The sequence below is a fragment of the Chlamydotis macqueenii genome, chromosome 10, assembly GCF_036417535.1.
Source record: "Chlamydotis macqueenii isolate bChlMac1 chromosome 10, bChlMac1.mat, whole genome shotgun sequence".
In the NCBI taxonomy this organism is placed as follows: Eukaryota; Metazoa; Chordata; class Aves; order Otidiformes; family Otididae; genus Chlamydotis; species Chlamydotis macqueenii.
The window spans coordinates 14,935,122-14,948,259 of record NC_141565.1 but is presented as its reverse complement, the minus strand read 5'-3'; the positions used below and the strand labels follow the sequence as shown (position 1 = coordinate 14,948,259).

General features: G+C 42.2%; 1 protein-coding gene across 1 annotated transcript in view; it reads right to left on the bottom strand.

Moving 5' to 3' along the window:
* PTPRG (protein tyrosine phosphatase receptor type G) overlaps positions 1 to 13,138 on the bottom strand; it is a 401,938-nt gene that overhangs the window by 166,697 nt on the left and 222,103 nt on the right. The gene's annotated exons all lie outside the window — the stretch shown is intronic.

Here is a 13,138-nt window from a genome sequence, read left to right as displayed (position 1 = left end):
GGGGAACCAGAAAAAAAAAACCTATTAAACTTTTACAAATTGTATCGCCTTTGGGAAATGCCTGAAGCAAAATCTCCCTTCTGAATAGCTCCAACATAAACTAGCATAAACTCTAATAAGTATGCCTGATGCTGGAGGCAGTGCTTTTTAATTTGACAGACTTCTCCTGTGTCAAGTCTGCACAGTAAATAGCAGGGCTACTGGGGAGACAACTGCAAATCCAACCAGGAGCAGCACACAGGGCCTAAAGGTGACACAGGAACGCACCAGCCACAGCCCTCTGCCACCCCGGCGCCCGCCTGCCTTTCCCGTGCCGCAGCCAGAGAGCGGGAAAATCTCCCCTCTGTGCTCCAAGTGGAGGGAAAGCCCACGGGTTACACAGACCAGCTGGGAAAGAGCAGCTGGAAACCGGAGCAAGGCAGCTATAAAAGGCACCTAGTGAGTCAAGGACTGCCCGCAATGCCGACGGGCTCCATCTCAAGAGGGTGAGGGTGGGAAAATCCTACAGCCCCGTCGAGGGGATGTAGACGTTACGGACTTGACCATGACGATCACTACTACCTGGGCACGACAGAAAATGGAGAGAATTTACCCCGGGAAGCAGCTCCTTTGTACAAGTGAGGTCTGGTTGCACTCAGGTTATTTTTACAACCAAAGAGGAAAAATGGCTTCTTTTATTTGGCAGTAACTCTGTGTAGAGCTCTCGCCCGGAGAAAAGAATGAAAAATAAACTAAAGCCTCCTAGTACATTTAAAACAAGCTGTCACTAGGTTAACCAAGCCCCAAAGAAGGCACGTAGTACCTGCTCTTAGCAAATTCACTTACTGATTATCAAATCAATTTAGCAATTCACCGAAGTGCCCATCATCCCTCAAGGCCATCTCCACACCTGTCAACAAAAACCAGGTGCCGACTCCTCTCTTAAGGACATAACTTGTGTCAGATTGAAGGTCCTATTCAAATCACAGCTTCCTGCCAGTCCTGATCTCCTCTTCCATCTTTCACACCATAATCTGCTTAAAACGAACAAAACCCATTGGTTTTGAAAGTGCTGAACTCCCCACCCACCAGCGAGCCTGGCAGTGTCACGCAGGGATGGTACCGGCTCCTCAGGCTGCCGCAGTAAACCGCCCGTCAATACCAAGAAGCAGAGGTACGAATAATTCCTCCCGGGCGCCCAGAGGGCAGTCAATGATCTTTTCCACAGGCTTTACCAGAAAAAGGATTTTTTTTTTTTTGTTGCTATTAATGTTTTTAGATAAATAGGAAGTCTCTTTTAATACGAGCTTCTCCATTGCTAGAAACAGAACATACATGTGGTGCAACCATGGAAAAAATACCGCCCTGCTGTTCGCATCTTGTCCATCACAGTAGTACTCATTAAAAATAAAATTTCCAGTCCTTTTAACTTCTTTTTAAACACAAGAATTTGGGGGAATCAAGTCAGTCTATACAGAGGAAAAAGATCTAAATCTCTCTCCATACTACATACATGGTACATATCTGCATGAGCGTAATTTCAAGCGTGCACATGCTATTTCTGTGTCCTGGGGTGTCCATCACAATTCCACAAATCATTCCCCACAATGTGAAGAGATGTGGACCAGCAAGGTACAGCAACAGTGAGCAGCAGCATTAGGTTTAACCCAGTGACATTATTAGCCGTGTGAAAGCCTGGGCAGAATCTCAGTTTACAAAAGCAAAATCTCAACTGTGCCCACCTCCTTTCCCGCGCTTTGCCATGAGGTCTGCAGAGCCACCACCACAGAAGCTTTACATCTGAAATACCTCTCGCGCAAAACGCCCTGCCATTGTAAGCGCTGCAGACTCTCAAGCCTGTTCTGTATGAGGCCCTATTTTAATTTTTTGAGCGTCCTTTCTTTTTAATGCATAAGCAGATAAAGCTCACTGAGCATCCTTCTTCAGCAATCATGGCAGATGCATTAAAATACAGTAAATGAAGAAGGGCTGATAAGACTGCAATGAATGCATTATCTCAAATCCCAGACTGCTATAACTTTACAGAAGTAAAGAAATGCACCTAAGAACAGACTTTAAATACTGTTTCAAGGATAAAGTATCGATGTATTGATCTTATGAGTGCTATTATCAGATGGCTATCTCTGGGCGTCAGGTGAATCCATTCACTGCTAGAAAGACATGTCAAGTTGTCAAGGCCTGAAAACTATCCTTGCTAATTATTTCTCTCCTACTGCCCTTTTCCAGTTCCAGCTTCTGACTGCTGCCAAATTATTCCTTGCAGCGTTACCAAAATGTTTTCGACTTCTATCTTACTTGATCATGACGGGAAAACATCTGAACTAACTCTGCTCGTAATGCAGCAACATGATGCCAGAGGTCGCATGTGGATGTTTTGCTACCTCAAGTGTTAAGCAGGCCAAAAGAGTTTGCTAGGAAGCTTTCTTTAAAATGAGAATTTGCTTTTCTTCTACAGAAAACATTAATTTCCCTTTGCCTCAAAGGTCTCACCTTCGAACTCCTCAGAGTTGAGCCCTGTATTTGAGCTTTCTTATGTTACAAGCATATTTCATATTTATTTTCTTTAAAATGGACCAACACAACAGCTAGCTTGAGCTGCAAGCATCCAGAAATTGCTGTTTTCAGTTTCTTGAAAGACTAACTTGTAAGACCACAACCCTGTACCCTGGAAATACAGCAACTCCCTTCCAGGCTATCCCAGTAAGAAGACATGCAGCTCAGCATGCACATCCCCTATACTACACTAAGGGAACAGGAATGGGAACATTTTATCAGAGGCAACATAAGGAATATCCACTTTCAGTTTTGACCAATTTGGGTCTTGGTCTTGCTACTACTAAACTGTCTGACAAATCACCATATGGTTCAGTGGGAGGGCTAACAGGCCTTTCATAAATGGTATGCCAGCAACAACAGCATGCAGCTTTCAGCATTACTTAGTAAACAGCATGTGGCTTAACATCAGGGATTGATATGATTGAAGGTATCTACTTTCGGTATTTCCTGGAGGCAAAAGCCCCTAAATTTTTTCCTAGTTAAATGGGGAGCAAGGGGAATATTAGATGAGGCTGAGGAGAAAGACATGACTGGATTTGAGGATGGGTGATTCCATTTATGTTCAGGAAATAAAGGGTTTTACTTCTACTTTTAGTTTCTTGAAATTTCATCTTTTGAATGCAGCTCATTAAGTGAGCGCTCACATTCCTGCCTCCCAAACAGAATGAGACCTCTCAAGCAAAGAATTTCAAATGAATCTTTTTTTAAAACCCTCCTGTTATCTCCAATCTCCTGTTTTGAGCTGGATGTAATGACATTTCTTTTTCTTAAGAGATATTATGGTCCTGCCTGGTATGTGCAGCCACAAGATTAAATGTCACTCAGATCTCAGCAAGCCACCTTCTCCTCAAGAGCACCAGCCTGCTCTAAGAGAATCTAGACCTCAGAGAAGGGAGAAGAGAATTTCCTGCTCAACCAAGGGTGATGAGCTACTAAAGAAAAGAGATTTCCTCTTCTCTTCAAATGAATTTTGTAATTTTAGCTACTCATCTGCAGGTTGCATTTTAAAAAGTTAAATCTGCTCTTTGAAAACCCTTGAGTGCTACATGCAGGCACCGAGCACTGAATTTGTTATCTTGGTTGTAGGCACTACCACCCTGAAGGAACGGAAGGGCATAATGTAGGAAGAAAAATCAACTAAAAGCACCCATACAGCAATCTAGTTAAGGTAAAGAGCAAACATAAGTGGTGTTGAAGGCATGAGCATTCAAAACACAGAATGTACTTAAAAGCTTTATAAAGACAAAAATGACAAAATTCAAGTGATTTAACCCATCCCTGGAATGATCAAATCCCAAAGATCTCTCTCCCTTCCATAACAAATGTGTGATAGATCTTGTGCTAATGTGTGGTTTTAATTTTAAAGTTACATTCACCACCTGGGGAGAGCAAGGTTGCCTCTCCACCCTTTTATTTGGTGTCCAAGAGGCTGTTCAAAACTTAAATTTGCCCTCAGTCCCAGAGAAGAATGATTCACCCTTAGCTTATTAGGGAGACACTTTGAATCTTATTTTCCTGGACAATTAACAGTCCCCTCTGGAGAAACTAATGCTTTTTGGCAAGACCAGGTGCCATTTTCTGTGTGTGAACAATTATTAAAAAACTCTAGACCCACTGCAGGGGGGGAAAGGTCTTTCCCACCTGGTTCGTAATGCTATTTCTAATCCTGGTGGGAAGTCAAAATTTGTATTTCTAACATGTGTAGATCAGAAGCTATGTTTTATTAAGATACCCTACAGAATGGTCAATGGACAACGATACCCAAGGCCTCTTTGAGGGGTGCGATAACAAAGGCTTTCCAGCCCAGGCCATGAGCGCACTGGAAGCGGCTCCAGGCAGGAAACCAAAGGGGCTGTGATTTCCTGGAAATAGGAGCCCGCCTTGCCTCCTCTCTGAAGCCAGAAGATAAAGGAAACCCCCCTCTGAGGACAGTCAGCCTAGATGGGATGGTGATAGAAAAGGACATTGTTGGCCTTTTGAGGCACAGGCTGAAAAGCCCAACTAATTAGAGATTACAGAAATTTGCTTATTAAGCTGGGTGGCAAAATAGGGACACACATATTCAGGGATACAACTATTTTCCCAAAATTGTTTTTTTCTTTACAGAAAGATGAGGGCTGTGTGTCTCAAAGCATGAGCAAACACGTACCTCTTTTTCTTGTTTTCAACCACTTTATTGTTATTTCATTTCTACCAGACAGTAAACTCTTGCTGTGTTTTAGATCCTTTCTCAACTTTAGTTAACCTTCTCATCCTGTCTGGAAATACAATGCCTATGAACTGGGGAAATAAGAGGGACTGCACTCATATTGCTGCCTGATCTCTTACATCATGTGAAGCTTTAACATAGAAAAAACAAAGCAATCCATCTCCACAAAGCCTGCGGTTATACCAGCAGCACTGCTGTATCCCAGAGCAGGAATTCCACTGCGGCAGGCACTGCACAAACCCAGCGAAGAGACACTCTCTGTCCCAAAGAGCTTGTAAACTCCATCTGAGAGACCGCAGCGGGATTCAGGTGGGAGGGCAAGAATGTAAATACAATACTACTGATCAGCACAATCTGCAGTGAATGCATTTCACAGCCCGCCTCCCCCCAGAATTAAAAAGCCTTTTGGTGACCTGCATTATAAAATCAATTTTAATGGAAACCTTTTGGGACACATGAATAACCAGACAGCAAGACGCGTCTTCCTTTCTGGTTTATATCAGCTTTTGTCATCATCCCTCAGAAAACAGTTCTTTAACATGTGATAAAACAGAAAAAAAGAGTTAAACTTGAATAAATATACCAAGTTTTCTAACTGCAAAAAACATGTCTGATGTAATTTATTCTCTTGGCATGAAATTATAGCAACTGTTTAGAATTCTTCAAAAAAAAAAAAAAAAACCACCCAAAAATGCAATCAGTAAAGCACCAGTATAATAGACAATTTAAATCATTTCCTGCTCGCTGCCTTAAATCATGATTAACATTGGTGAAATCTATTTCCACTGTTTGAGACCCAGTGAAATGACTTCCATGGGAAATACTGGCAGACAAGCTACCAACAAGCCCATTAACCACATTAAGGTTTTGTTTTGATTTTTTGTGTGCCAAGGAAACATTATCACTTCTTAACACATTTCTGCAATGCTGCTTTTTTTTTTTTCTTTTTTCCAAATGTTATGTGTCTGTTATTTCCAGAGAGCCTGTTGGAATAAATACGAGGGTCATACACCTCCAGGGGAAGATGTCCCAAAGTCCCAGGACCGTCAGACTTGCTCGAAGGGGAGAGGCAGCACTGAGCACTTACCACACTTTGTGTGTTTTTAACCAACGTCCCAGGACCCTTGCGTGCAGCCGACACGGCACAGCATGGCATGCAACGCACACCTGGCCTGCGCACTCAGTGCCCCCGTACACGTGCTCAGGGCCCGCCGCCCAGGGACACTTGACTGACCTGCAGCTCACCTCCCTGTCAGCCTCGCGCACTTCGTAACTCTGCATTCAACTCTGAAAAAACTGCCTTACTGCCTCTAAATTCCCAAACTTTAAAAGCTATGAGCAATTTTGGAAAACTTGGCTCCTCTGTTTAAGATTGAGGTGGCCATTTCCACTGAGAGCAATAAAATAGCCCTGAAATAGCTACAAGGAGGATGTTTCCTTCTGCAGCATTACTGGAGCCCCTGTATCTAGCCATACTCGCTGAAGCGGTGCTTCTTCCCAAAAATGTATCTGTGCAGAGGAATGCTGAGGTTCAGGTGACTCATCTCACCTCTAACTGGGTTAGAAAGCCTCTGGCACTCACCTCCCACCATTGCCACTGGGAAGCGCATGTCAGAGAAGAGGTCCTGCTAAATGTCCCCCCGGGTCTACCAAAATGCTAGCCTGTTCCTTACTGTGAAGGCCAAATGAAGTCACCTCCTCCTAACCAACGCTTCACCTTGTAGAGGCCTGCCACATACCCTCTGGTAGCTACCTATGACGGTTGAAGCAGCAGAAATAGCTATCGCTTGCTGCCCTCCTCCACTCCTTTCATAACCAAGTAACTATTCCAGAAGAACAGAATTTAACAAGCTCTCATACATACTTCCCCCCCTCCTTTTCTTGCCACATTGAGTGCCCAGAGTGAATGCCAGAAAACCCAGTGGCCCAAGTACACAGTAAGCTCAGCACGTAAAGCTCACCTTTACAGCTGGGGAGCGACAGTCCCATTTTTCTAACTCAGACAATCCCACATTTCAAGTAACCATCCTATTGAATCTGCTACCTTTCATTAAAGTAGCTCTTATAACTCTGTCAAATTCTCCAACCTTTGTATTGATTTTTTCTCCTATTCAAAATAACTCTCCTTTACAACAAGAGCTGGCTGTCAGACTCTTATCTCTTATTTTCACCCCATCTGATCCTCCTTCTCCTTGTCAGTCTTTCCAGATTCCAATTAATCATGTAGAAAATCAGGGATTTATGTTAAGAGGAATGTACAGCTCTTCGCTCACCATTAACATACTGTAATTGCAGTGTGGTGCTACTGCCTCCGACCTTTTCAACAAGGCAGTGAAAATCCTTTGGGGAAAGCAGGACACTCCCATCCAACATGAAGAGAGTTATATCTGGTTCGTGTTAGTGGATAGTTATTTCAAAATAAAACTCTGGATGCACTGTAACATTTGCAACTCAGTCTAGAAATCACTGGGCTTGGCAAGCAGCGGGAAGATGCTGCCATAAAACCAAACTGCTGTTATGTCCCTAAATTTTGTCTGGGTCTCTACAGGAACAGTCCCAAGACAGGCTAACCCTCCACTAGGCATATTTTAATTTCAGACCATCCTCTCATGTTTCTTCTTAATTATCACGGGCATTCACAGAAAAGAGCAGCCAGATGGAGACTAAATATTTCACTACTACAAGATGAAGCATTCTGCACTAAAATGGAACCTTGACTGCAATAAAGTCATTAATTAAAGTCTCGACTGATTCTCCTGTCAGTGTATGTGAGGCACTAAAGACAACTGTGAGGAGACAGCCTATCAGCTACACCAAGGACCAGAAAATAGTAAACCAGGCAGTTTTAAGATTATGTTTAACCTGCACGCTCATGGTCTTTGCAGTGCAACATGAGGGAAACTCAGCCATGTGCTCAATATATCAACCCATTTTATGTTTTAAAATTACGAGACACTGATTTCCTGACAATAAGAAACCTGAACAAGTTTTAAAAGCAGTGAAGAGCAAAGAAGAGTAAAGTCTGGAGACTCCTGGAGTAAAATTTTACTTTACTGGAGGTAAGAAAGAGTAACTTTTTTTTTTTGTTTTTAGCATCTTGTATTTTTAGAGTATTTTATGGCTATTGGGACCCCTGAAGACAGTGAGGAAAGGAGAGACAGAAGAGTGTAAGAAAACAGACTCAAAAAACCTGTGCTAATAGTCAGTTTGAAAAAAAAAAAAAAAAAGAAAAAAGAAAAAATAATAATTAAATGTGAAAATCCCTAAGCCATCTCCTTGTCTGAATGATTAAGTTGGGCTGTAGATGGAATAAGCAGTGCATGCTAAACTCCCTGGGCATGCTACAGGACAGACAGCACGCGTATGGAGCCAAATCCTCACTCCGAGTTTCTCCAGCACATCTCCCATCAAAGCCACTAAGTATCCCCCTGTAAGTATGGATTTGGTCCTTGGAGAGAATATTACAGTAATATTACTTCAGACAGTCGAAGTCTCTCACCGAGATATATTCTCAATGGCCCTCTTTAGGTCCTTCCATCATTTACTGACTTCTACTTTGCTGCATCCTGCCAGATGGAGGCAAGGAAATTTGAAGAGCAAGTAGAAAATGAAATATAAAGAAATAAAACCGACGCTGGCTCCCTGTTTCACAATTAGTCTTTACTTATGGTTGAAGCCAATACCAGAGATCTTTGCAAAATTACAATTACCAGATGTGCTGGACGCCAGAAATAATAAACCCAGCTGCAACACAGCGACATAGGGTGTCAGTTCTCTCCTCTATATCAAGAAAACATACTGCAATACGTTCATCTTTTAATATGTCAAAAAAGCACACACAAATCTAAGCAGACTTACAAATGCACCAAAAGTAAAACTAAAGAACAGAAAAGGCTCCAATTCTAACATTAATAAATAAATATGCCCTGCCATCCACAGATGGACATATGCTGTAGATGACTCCAGGAGTGGCAGAAGGACTTAACATTAAGAATAAAACCAAAAAACATTAACTTGTCTCAGTTTATTCCCTGTAGTAAAGGTTTTTTGTGCACTGAATACCACACATTTCTTTTACATTAATGACACTGATTGTCTTCTGCCTGTAATAATATAAACCACCAGAATTTAAGTGATATAATGAGAGGTAGGACAGCACACAGTGATAAACTTTGGCAAGGAGATCTGAGCATTCAAAATAGAGCATCTAGCTGTAGATCTAGACCACGCTGAGGTTAGCAGCTATATTCAAAGGGAAAAGGGAGAAAATCAAAGAAGTAGCAAGAACAAAGGCACCATTAGAACCTGGAAAGTCTTCTAAGAAACACACTTGGAGAACAGCAAGAATTGTTAATGCAAATGATTGTTTTGTAATAATAATTTAATAAAATGAATGCATCAACATAACGTAAAAGCTTGCTGATCAACATGAAAAGATGTTAGCTCTTCATTTTCTGCTGGGATGGTTTGTGGGGTTTTGTTGGGTTTTTTTGAAGTTTGTTGTTTTTTGTTTTTTTTTTTAAATGGAGAATTTGACATCTCCAGACATGCATGTTGGCACCTGTGGGTATGAAATCACATTGCTATTTCAGAAGCCAAGTTGATGTTCCTATTACCAATTTGGCCTAGACAGTGCAAGTTTGTTCATGTAAGATTAAAGGGATGAGGTCTCTATGGCATATTGCAGTATGGTCCTTGGAATAAGATTCTCATTTACTAAATAAATTACTGTATATTACTGTATAATGGTGTTCACATTATAACTGACAATTAGCACCATTAAAGAGAAAGCTCATAAACAGCCAAAGCTCACATCAAATTAACACAGTCATGATTAAAATCACTCTTCTGATTTCTGCTCTTCACAGAAATAATCAGCATTTTGCATAAAAATGAGTACGAAGTAGCTAAAAAAAAAAAAAAAAAAAAAAAAAATCCCAGTTCTGCTGGAACGGTGGTAGCAAGCTCCGCCAGCGCAGTGTTGCCACGTCGGCTGTTCGCTTGCCTATGAAATATCAAGCGCCGGGTTTCCCCCCCTCGCAGGGAGCCCACACAGCGTGCCCTGCCCGCCGCAAGCTCTGCACAGGCAGGGTGGTAACCAGTGCGGTGACACTGGAGATTAAAGCACTGCAATTACTTTTCTTGGCTCTAATGAGGGGAACCTGGATTCTCTCCTGGCCTGAGGGAAGCTCATCTTCTCTATTTTAATTCTGTCACTTTGCCATTTAAATGGTTTCTAGCGTTTGCATGTTCAGTTATAGCTCTTCGACTTCAGAAAGAAAAAGAAAAACCTGAGTAATTATAGTGGAGAAAAACAATAACAAAATTCAAAGGAATCAGCAATTCATTAAAATTTAGAGAATGCAACGTTAAAAAACTTTTCTTAACTTGAAGAAAAAAGGAGAGAGACTTTTTGTAAGCTGGCACAAAGCCCATGTCCTCATTAGGATTCACGCTCCACTCACACAGCAATACACTAACAGTATCACTTTAATCCTCAGCATCACGGCACCGGTTCCTGGCCTCATCCAGATGATGGTGCTAAAATGGCAAGAAGGAGGGAGAAGAAAATTCAAGCCAATGCCGGCCAGGCCTGGTATCATAAACTGGAACCTGGCTGTGGATGAAAGTCTGAGGCACGTGGACATCTCTGTTCATGAACACTACTTCACAAACAGCCAAGCTCATAATGGCTTCATATGGCTCAAGTATCACCAAGGAAAATCTAATCAATAAATAAGCAATCAAGACCACATAATGAAAGAATACCATTACATACACCATGGTTTGAAAAGGAATCACAATATGCTACATATGCAGAAAAGTACTGCAAGATAATATGGCTTTGATACAACATGCCTTTAAAGCAGGAAACAAAAGGATTCTCATATATCTTACCAACTAATTTAACTTATAAATCACAAAAAATATGATCCAGATGGGCTTCAATGAAGGAAACCAATTAACGTAGACAGCCTTACCATCTGACACATTAGTTGTAATAATAAAAACCAAACAACATGGTCAAACAATAATGCTCTGTATTATATCTGACATTTCAAATTAGTTTCAGCATCCTCTTCAAGAAAAAAAGACTACCAGCAAGCACTTTGTTTCCCAGAGGAAAAAACATCTAAACTTCATGCGCACAGAGCACAGACTATGGATGAAGCTGATCTGTCTGCGTTCCCTTGGGATATGCTTTGGAACTAATGGGGTTTGCACAGTCCACATCTGGTTGCACAATTAAGACTCAGAAAATGTTTCCTTTCAGCTGCCTCGCCACTCTGACTGCTGGAGACCTGGAATACCAACACCTCCATGCTCCTTACAAGCTGTAGGTACATCCATGGGATCAAAATAATCAGGGTGATTTGGACTTTGCTTTCTGCAGGATGGGATTTTTTTTTTTCTCCTTTCTACAGCTTTCCTAGAAATGCCATTTCTCAAATTAAGTACAGTATTTCTGGCAGAGACCTCCCAGCATCAGGCAGTTAGGGTTGCATCAGACAGCTGCAAACTGAACTACAAATTAGCATTACAAATTAAAAGTTCCACCATGCACACATGTACAGTTACTTTTGACAGGCCTCATCTCAACCATGAGGACTGGTTTTGTATGTATTGGCACGAAGGACTCCGTTTCATCATCTTAGACCTACTGGACCCTTCAAAATCCTTTTCAGTCCGATTCAGATTCGGAATTCTTGGGCAGGAGTTAGACAGCATCACAACAGGGAAAGGCTTGCTTTGGAAACTGCTCTTCTTTTAAAAAATGGTAAAGAAAAGGTTCTGGGAATGTCATCATACCCAGGAAGGCCAGAAAACAGAACTTCGTGTCATTGCAATGAATACAAGTCACTTGGAAAACTACATTCTCATTATTAGGAATAACACTAAACCCATCTGATACAGCAATTTATTTTGCACAGCATTCATAAACAAATGACCTAAATTCAGAAAGGCAGTCTCCTTGTTTAAAAAATTTTGAAGTAGAAAAAATTAGTATTTGAATCAATTGAAAAGAAAATGAAGAATATTTAAACCAGAGGAAAATTATTTGTTAGGAATTTGCTTTTTTTCCAAAGTAAAAGAGCTTCCATTCATCAAGCCAGCATCAAACAGCCCTGGCATCATAAGAAAGACTTTTGAAGTGGAAATACTATTTCTGACACCAACAAGAAGGCCCAGGCTCCTTTACCATCTCCACTCCCTGAAATTTCAAAAGAGGAGTTGACTGGCTCTGTAGACTTCCTGAGTGCTCCTTCTGCCACCCAAAATAGGGTTACAAGTATTGGTTTTGCCAACTGAGACAAACAGGACAGCATCATAACATCTGGGCCTTCGCTCCTTGTGTTCATGGGTGGCTCCTTTTAAGAAATCACAGCTACATCAAGCCAGAAGTTGGTGGAAAAGCTCGTTAAAAAGCAAGAAAATAAAAAAATCCCTGCCTCAAAGAACATCCAACACACAGGTTCAGAATTGGGAGACAAAAAATGGCTTCCGACTCTCATGTGATGAGGCAGCTGAAGAAGGGAGATCAAAACTGGAGGTTTTGGTCATGCACCAGAATCTATTACAACCTCCCTTTGTGCTTTGGAAGTCTGTTTCCACCTCCTGAAAAAGTGACTTGGCTAAAGCCATGTGATGAATTATGGCAAGATGGGGGCTGAATCAAGTTCTTGCAAGACCCAGCTAACAGACAATCATTTCTGCCCACACGTGAGATTTCTGGGCAAGCACAGCTCCCTGCAACCTGCTCATGTCCACATGCCACGCTCTGAAAGTGCTTATCCACTTACCGACAGGCAAAGGTAATCCCAGATACCATTTGTTTTATCTCAACATGGAAAATCTTGAATATAGAGTGAGAACTCCACAAACTCTATTGATGCAGAAAATATCGCACTGCCAAGAACAACCCAGGACACAAGCCAAGACCCAACTGCACCACGCTCCACAGCGGCCCGTGGTGCTCAGACCCCCTTTGCTCTCTGAAGGCACATTGCTACAGTCAGCTGCGGATGGTTGCCCGGCCGTGTGCTCCAAACACGGTCGCGTTCACAGGGTGCTTTGCCCGAGCCAGTATCTTGCTCCCACTGTGGCACAGCGCTGTGCTATGATGGCTGGACGGCTCTCTGGCCAGCGCTGGCTGGGCTCCAGCTGGCTCCTGCGCTGTGCACAGCTGTCTGCGCAGATCCGAGCAGACGGCCCGTCAGTGTAAGGCAAGGGATTGCAGCTGAATACAGGTACAGAGAGAGCCGCGCGCGTGCAAGGAAGCAATACTGATGAGAGACAGCGATCTCGGCACGATGGCTCCCAAACTGCTGATGTTTGTAAGCGTCATGGGAAAGAAAAGATTTGGAGGACAAC